This window comes from Dipodomys merriami, unplaced genomic scaffold (genome assembly GCF_024711535.1).
Source record: "Dipodomys merriami isolate MVZ:Mamm:240054 unplaced genomic scaffold, mDipMer1.0.p SCAF_47, whole genome shotgun sequence".
In the NCBI taxonomy this organism is placed as follows: domain Eukaryota; kingdom Metazoa; phylum Chordata; class Mammalia; order Rodentia; family Heteromyidae; genus Dipodomys; species Dipodomys merriami.
In genome coordinates, this window is record NW_027206035.1 from 5,011,944 (window position 1) to 5,018,814 (window position 6,871).

Sequence of the window (6,871 nt, forward strand, 5' to 3'; positions counted from 1 at the left end):
AAGGGTTAGGGTGAGGTTAGGATGAGGTGAGGGTTAGGTTTAGGATGATGGTTAGGGTGATATTTAAGGTTAGGTTTAGGGTTAGGGTGAGGGTGAGTGTTAGGGTTAGGGTAAGGGTAAAGATGAGGTTTAGGGTGAGGCTATCGTTTAAGGTTAGTGTGAGGTTGAGGGTGAGGGTGTGGTTGAGTGTTAACGTTAGGGTTAGGTTTAGAGTGAGGTTCAGGGTTAGGGTTACGTTTAGGTTGAGGGTTAGGGATAGGGGTAGGGTTATGGTTAGGGTGAGGGTGAGGGTTAGTGTGAGGGTTAGGGTTAGGGTTAAGGTTAGGTTATGGTGAGGGCAAGGGTTAGAGTGAGGTTTAGGATGAGGGTGATGGTTAAGGTTTGGGTTAGGGTGAGGGTTAAGTGAGGGTGAGAGTTAGCGTTAGGGTCAGTGGTTAGGTGAGGGTTAGGGTGAGGGTTAGGGGTAGGGTTAGAGTGAGGATGAGGATTAGGGTGAGAGTAATGGTTAGGGTGAGTTTTACGGTGAGGGTTAGGTTTGAGGTTAGGTTTAGGGTTAGGGTGAGGGGTAGGGTAATGATTAGGGTTAGGTTTAGGCTTAGGTTGAGTGTTAGTGTGAGGTTTAGGTTTTGTATTAATTTTAGGGTTAGGTTGAGTTTTAGGGTTACGGAGATCGTTAGGGTTAGGGTGAGGGTTAGGGTTAGTATTAGTTTTAGGGTTAGGTTGAGTGTTAGGGTTACGGTTAGTGTTAGGGTTAGGGTGAGGATTGGGGTTATGGTTAGGATTAGGGGTAGGGTGAGGGTTAGGATTAGTGTGAGGGGGAGGGTTAGGGTGAGGGTTAGGGTGAGGGTGAGGGTTAGGATTAGGGTTACGGTGATGGTTAGGGTTAGTGTGAGTGTTAGGGTTAGGGTTAGGGTTAGGGTGAGTGTAAGAGGGTGAAGGTTAGGGTTAGCGTGAGGGTTAGGGTTAGGGTTAGCATTAGGCTTAGGGTGAGGGTGAGGGTGAAGGGTAGGGTTAGGGTGAGCTTCAGGGTTAGGGTGAGGTTTAGCGTTAAGGCTAGATTTGGGTGAGTGTGAGGGTGAGATTGAGGGTAAGGGTTAGGTTTAGGGTTAGGGTTAGGGTTAGGTTGAAGGTGAGAGTGACGGTTTGGGTTAGCATTAGGGTTAGGCTGAGGGTGAGGGTGAGGGTGAGGGTTAGGTTTAGGATTAGTGTTAGGGCGAGCGCTAGGGTAAGGATGAGGGTTAGGGTGAGGGTGAGGATGAGGGTAAGGGTTTCGGTTATTTAAGGGTTAGGGTTAAGGTTATGGTGAGGATTAGGCTGAGGGTGAGTGTTAGGTTGAGGTTAGCATGTGGGTTAGGTTTAGGGTTAGGTTGAGCATTAGGTTTAGATTTATGTTAAGGTTGAGGGTGTGGGTTAGATTTAGGGTTAGATTTAAGGTGAGGGTAAGGGTTAGGGTGAGGGTTAGGGTTATCCAGACTGTTAGGGTGAGGGTTATGTTGAGGGTTAGGTTTAGGGTTAGGGTGAGGGTTAGCGTGATGGTGAAGGTTAGGGTTATGGTTAGGATTAGTGTGGGGCTTAGGGTTAAAGTTAGGGTTATGGTTAGGGTGAGGGTTATTGTTAGACTTAGGGATAGGCTGGGTCAGGGTGAGGTTTAGGTTAAGGGTGAGGCTGATTGTGAGGGTTAGTTTGAGGGGTAGGGTTAGGGAGAGGGTGAGGGTAAGGGTGAGGATGAGTTTGAGGTTTAGGGTTAGGAGTATGGTTAGGGTTAGGGTTAGGGTGAGGGTGAGGGTGAGGGTGATGTTGACGGGTAGGATTAGGTTTAGGTTGAGGGTTAGGGTTACTGTGTGGGATAGGGTGAGGGTGAGGGTAAGAGTTACGGTGAGGATTAGAGTGAGGTGAGGGTTTGTGTTAGGGTTAGTGTTAAGGTGAGGGTTAGGGTAAGGGTGAGGGTTAGCTTTAGAGTGAGGGTTAGGGTTAGTGTGAGGGTTAGGGTGATGGTCAGGGTTAGTGTGAGGGATAGGGTTAGGGTTAGGGTTAGGGAGATGGTAAAGGTTAGGTTGAGGGTTTGGATGAGGTGAGGGTTAGGGTTAGGGTGATGGTTTAGGTGATGTTTAAGGTTAGGGTACGGGTTAGGGTGAGGGTGAGGGTAATTGTGAAGGTTAGGATTAGGGTTACAGTTAGGGTTAGGGTGAGGGTTAGGGTGAGGGTAAGGGTTAGGGTGAGGGTTAGGTTTAGGGTAAGGGTTAGGGTTAGGTTTAGGGAGAGGGTTAGGGTTAGGGTGAGGATTAGGGTTAGCGTTAGAGTGAGGGTGAGTGTGAGGCTGAGGTTTAGGGTTAGGGTTAGAGTTATGGTGAGGGGTACGTTGAGGGTGAGTGTTAGGATGAGAGTGAGGCTGAGGATGAGGGGTTGGGTTAGGTAAGGGTTAGGGTCAGGGTTAGGGTGAGGGTGAGGGTTAAGGTTAGGTTTAGGTTTAGAGGGAGGGGTAGGGTGAGGGTTAGTGTGAGGTTGAGGGTTACTGTTAAGGTGAGGGTTAGGGTGAGGTTGAGGTTTAGGTTTAGGGTGAGGGTTAGGGTTAGGGTTAGGCTGAGGATTCGGGTGAGGGTGAAGTTTACGGTGCGGGTTAGTTTTGGGGTGAGGTTTAGGTTTAGGATTAGTGTGAGAATTAGGGTTAGGGTGATATTTAGAGTGATGGGGAGGGTTAGAGTGAGGGTGAGAGTTTGGGTGTGGGTGAGGGTAAGGTTGTGGTTGAGGGTTAGGTTTAGGTTGAGTGTTAGGGTGACGGTGAGGGTTAGGGTGAGGGTGAAGGTTAGGGTGACGGTTAGGGTGAGGGTTAGGGTTAGTGTTCTTGTTAGGGTGAGGTTTAGGATGAGGGGTATGGTTAGGGTTAGGGTGAGGGTAAGGATTAGTGTTAGTGTTAGGGTGAGGGTTAGGGTTAGGATGATGGTAATGTTTAGGGTGAGGTTTAGGGTGAGTGTGAGGGTAGGGGTGAGAGTTAGGGTTAGGGTTAGGGTTAGGTTGAGGGTTAGGGTTAGGGTGAGGTTTAGGGTGAGTGTTAGGGTAAGGGTGAGAGTTAGTGTTAGGGTTAGGGTTAGGTTGAGGGTTGGGGTTAGGGTTAGGTTTAGAATTAGGGTGAGGGTGAGGGTGAGGTTTAGGTTTAGGATTAGGGTTAGGGTTAGGGTTAGGCTGAGAGTGAGAGTGAGGGTGAGGGTTAGAGTTAGGGTTAGGGGGAGTGTTAGGGTTAGGGTAAGGTTTAAGATGAGAGTTAAGGTGAGGGGATGGGTTAGGTTTAGTGTGAGGTTGAGGGTGAGGGTGCAGGTGAGTGTTAGGGTTAGGATTAGGTTTAGAGTCTGGTTTAGGGTTAGGGTTACGTTTAGGATGAGGGGTAGGGTGAGGGGTAGGGTTATGGTTAGGGTGAGAGTAAGGGTTAGTGTGAGGGTTAGGGTTAGGGTTAAGTTTAGGGTTACGGTGAGGGTAAGGGTTAGAGTGAGTTTTAGGATGAGGTGAGGGTTAAGGTTTGGGTTAGGATGAGGGTTGGGGTGAGGGTGAGTGTTAGGGTTAGTGTTAGGGTGAGGGTTAGGGTGAGGGTTAGGATTAGGGTTAGGGCGAGAATGAGGATTAGGGTAAGAGTAATGGTTAGGGTGAGTGTTAGGGTGTGGGTAAGATTTAAGGATAGGTTTAGGGTTAGGGTGAGGTATAGGTTGATGGTTAGGGTTAGGGTTAGGTTTAGGCTTAGCGTGAGGGTTAGCTTGGGGTTTAGTGTTAGTTTTAGGGTTAGGTGGAGTGTTAGGGTTAGGTTGAGTGTTAGGGTTAGGGTTAGGGTTAGGTTTGGATGAGGGTAAGGGGTAGGGTGAGGGTTTGGATTACGCTGAGTGTGCGGGTTAGTGTGAGGGTTAGGGTGAGGGTTAGGGTTACGGTGAGTGTTAGGGTTAGTGTTAAGTTTAGGTTTACTGTTAGTATGAGGGTTAGGGTGAGCTGTAGGTTTAGGGTTAGGGTGAGAGTGAGGGTGAGGGTGAGGGTTAGGGTTAGGGTTAGGTTGAGGTTTAGGGTTAGGGTTAGGGTTAGGGTTATGAAGAGGGTTAGGGTGAGTGTGAGGGTGAGTGTGAGGGTTAGGGTTAGGTTGTGGGGTAGGGTAAGGGTTAGGGTTAGGGTGAGGGTGAGGGTTAGTGTGAGGGTAAGGGTAAAGATGAGTGTAAGGGTAAAGATGAGTGTAAGAGTGAGGGTGAAGGTTAGATTTAGGGATAGGGTTAGGGTTAGGGTGAGGGTAAGATATAGGGTGAGCGTTAGGATGAGGGTTAGGTTTAGTTTGAGGGTTAGGGTGAGGATTAGGGTAAGGGTAAGGGTAAGGTTTAGGGTGAAGGAGAGGGTGAGTGTTAGGTTTAGGGTGAAGGTTAGGGTTAGGGTGAGGGTTAGGGATAGGGATAGGGAGAGTGTTATGGTGAGGGGTAGGGTTAGGTTTAGTGTGAGTGTTAGGTTTAGTGTGAGGGTTAGGGTTAGGGTGAGGGTAAGGGTCAGGGGAAGGGTTAGGTTGAGAGTGCCGGTAAGGGTTAGCGTGAGTGTTGGGGTGAGAGTTAGGGTGAGGGTTAGGTTTAGGGTTAATGTTAGGGGGAGGTTTAGTTTGAGGATTAGGTTTAATGTTTGGGTTAGGGTTAGGGTGAGGGTTAGGGTTAGGGTTAAGGTGAGTGTGAGGTTTAGGGTGAGTTTTAGGGTTAACATTATGGTTATGGTTAGGGTGAGGTTTAGGGTTAGGGTTAGGGTTAGGGTTAGGGTGAGCATGAGGGTTATGGTTAGGGTTATGGTTAGGGTTAGGGATAGGGTAAGCCTCAGGGTGAGGGTGAGGGTGAGGGTTAGGGTGAGGGTTAGATTTAGGGTTAGAGTGAGGGTTAGGTTGAGTGTGAGGGTTAGGATGTGGGTGAGGTTGAAGGTAAGGTTTAGGGTTAGGGTTAGGTTTAGGGTGAGGGTTAGGGTTAGAGTTAGGGGGAGGCTTAGGGTGAGGGGTATGTCTAGGGTTAGTGTGCGGGTTAGGATTAATGTGAGGGTTAGGATTAGGTTTAGGCTGAGGGTAAAATTTAGGGCGAGGTTTAGTGTGAGGGTTAGGTTTTGGGTTAAGGTGAGGGTTAGGTTTAGGGGGAGAGTTAGGGTTAGGGTTAGGGTGAGGGTTAGGGTGAGTGTTAGGGTTAGGGTTAGGATTAGAATTAGTGTGAGGGTGAGGGTGAGGTTTAGGGTTAGGATTAGGGTTAGGATTAGGGTTAGGCTGAGGGTGAGGTTTAGGGTGATTGTTAGGGTTAGTGTTAGGGTGAGTGTTAGGTTTAGGGTTAGGTTAAGATGAGGGTTAGGGTGAGGGTTAGGTTTAGGGTTAGTCTTAGGGTAGGGTTAGGGTGAGGGTATGGGTATGGGTGAGGTTAAGTGTGAGGGTGAGGATTACTCTTAGGGTTAGGTGTGGGTTAGGGTGATGGTTAGGCTTACAGTTAATGTGAGGGTGAGGATGAGAATTAAGGTTAGGATTAGGATTACCGTTAGTTATAAGCTGAGGGTGAGGGTGTGGGTGAGGGTGAGGGTTAGGGTTAGAGTGAGGTTTAGGGTTTGGGTTAGGATGAGGTTTAGGCTGAGGGGTTCGGTTAGGGTTAGGGTGAGGGTTAGGGTTAGTGTGAGGGTTAAGGTTAGGGTTAGGTTTATGGTGAGTGTAAGGGTTAGGTCGAGCTTTAGGTTGAGGGTGAGTGTTAGTGTTAGTGTTATGGTGAGGATCAAGGTGATGGTTAGGTTTAAGATTAGGGTTAGGTTGAGGGTTAGTGTGAGGGTTAGGTTTAGGGTTAAGTTTAGGGTGAGGGTTAGGGTCAGGGTAAGGGTGAGTGTAAGGGTTAGGGTGAGGGTGAGGTTAAGGGTAAGTTGAGGGTTAGTGTGAGGGGTAGGGTTAGATTTAGGGTGAGGGTTAGGGTTTGGGTTAGTGATAGGGTGAGGATTAGGGTTAGGGTTAGGCTTAGGGTGAGGATTAGGCTGAGGGCTAGAGGGAGGGTTAGGGTTATGCTTAGTGTGTGGGTGAGTGTTAGTGTTAGGGTTAGAGTTAGGTTTAGGTTGAGGGTTAGGTTAGGGTTAGGTTTAGGATGAGGGATTGGGTGAGGGGTATGTTTATTGATAGGGTGAGGGTTAGGTTTAATGTGAGGGTTAGGGTTAGGGTTGTGGTTAGGTTTAGGGTGAGCGTAAGGGTTAGAGTGAGGTTAAGGATTAGGGTGAGGTTTAAGTTTCGGGTTAGGGTGAGGATTAGGGTGAGGGTGAAGGTGAGGATTAGGGTTAGGGTTATGGTGAGGATTACGGTGATGGTAAGGTTTTGGATTAGGGTTAGGTTGAAGGTTAGGGTGAGGGTTAGGGTTAGGGCTAGGGTGAGGGTAAGGATTACGGGGAGGGTAAGGGTTAGGGTCAGTGTTACGGTGAGGGTGAGGTTTAGGGTGAGGTTTAGTGTTAGGGTGAGGGGTAGGGTGATGGTCAGGATTAGGTTAAGGGTTAGGATGAGGGTGAGGGTTAGGGTGAGTGTGATGGTTAGGGTTAGTGTTAGGTTTAGGGTTAGTGTGAATGTTAGGGTTAGAGTGAGTGTTAGGGTTAGGGGTAGGGTAGGGTGAGGGTTATTGTGAATGTTAGGGTTAGGGTGAGGGTTAGGATTAGGATGAGGGTTAGTTTAGGGTGAGGGTTAGTCTGAGGGTTAGGGTTAATGTTAGGTTTAGGGTGAGGGTGAGGGTTAGGGTGAGGGTTTCAGAGAGATGTAGGGTGAGTGTGAGGGTTAGGGTTAGAGTTATGTTGAGGGTTAGGGTGAGGGTTAGGATTATGGTGAAGGTGAGGTTTAGTGTGAGGTTAAGGGTTAGGATGAGTGTTAGGTTGAGGGTGA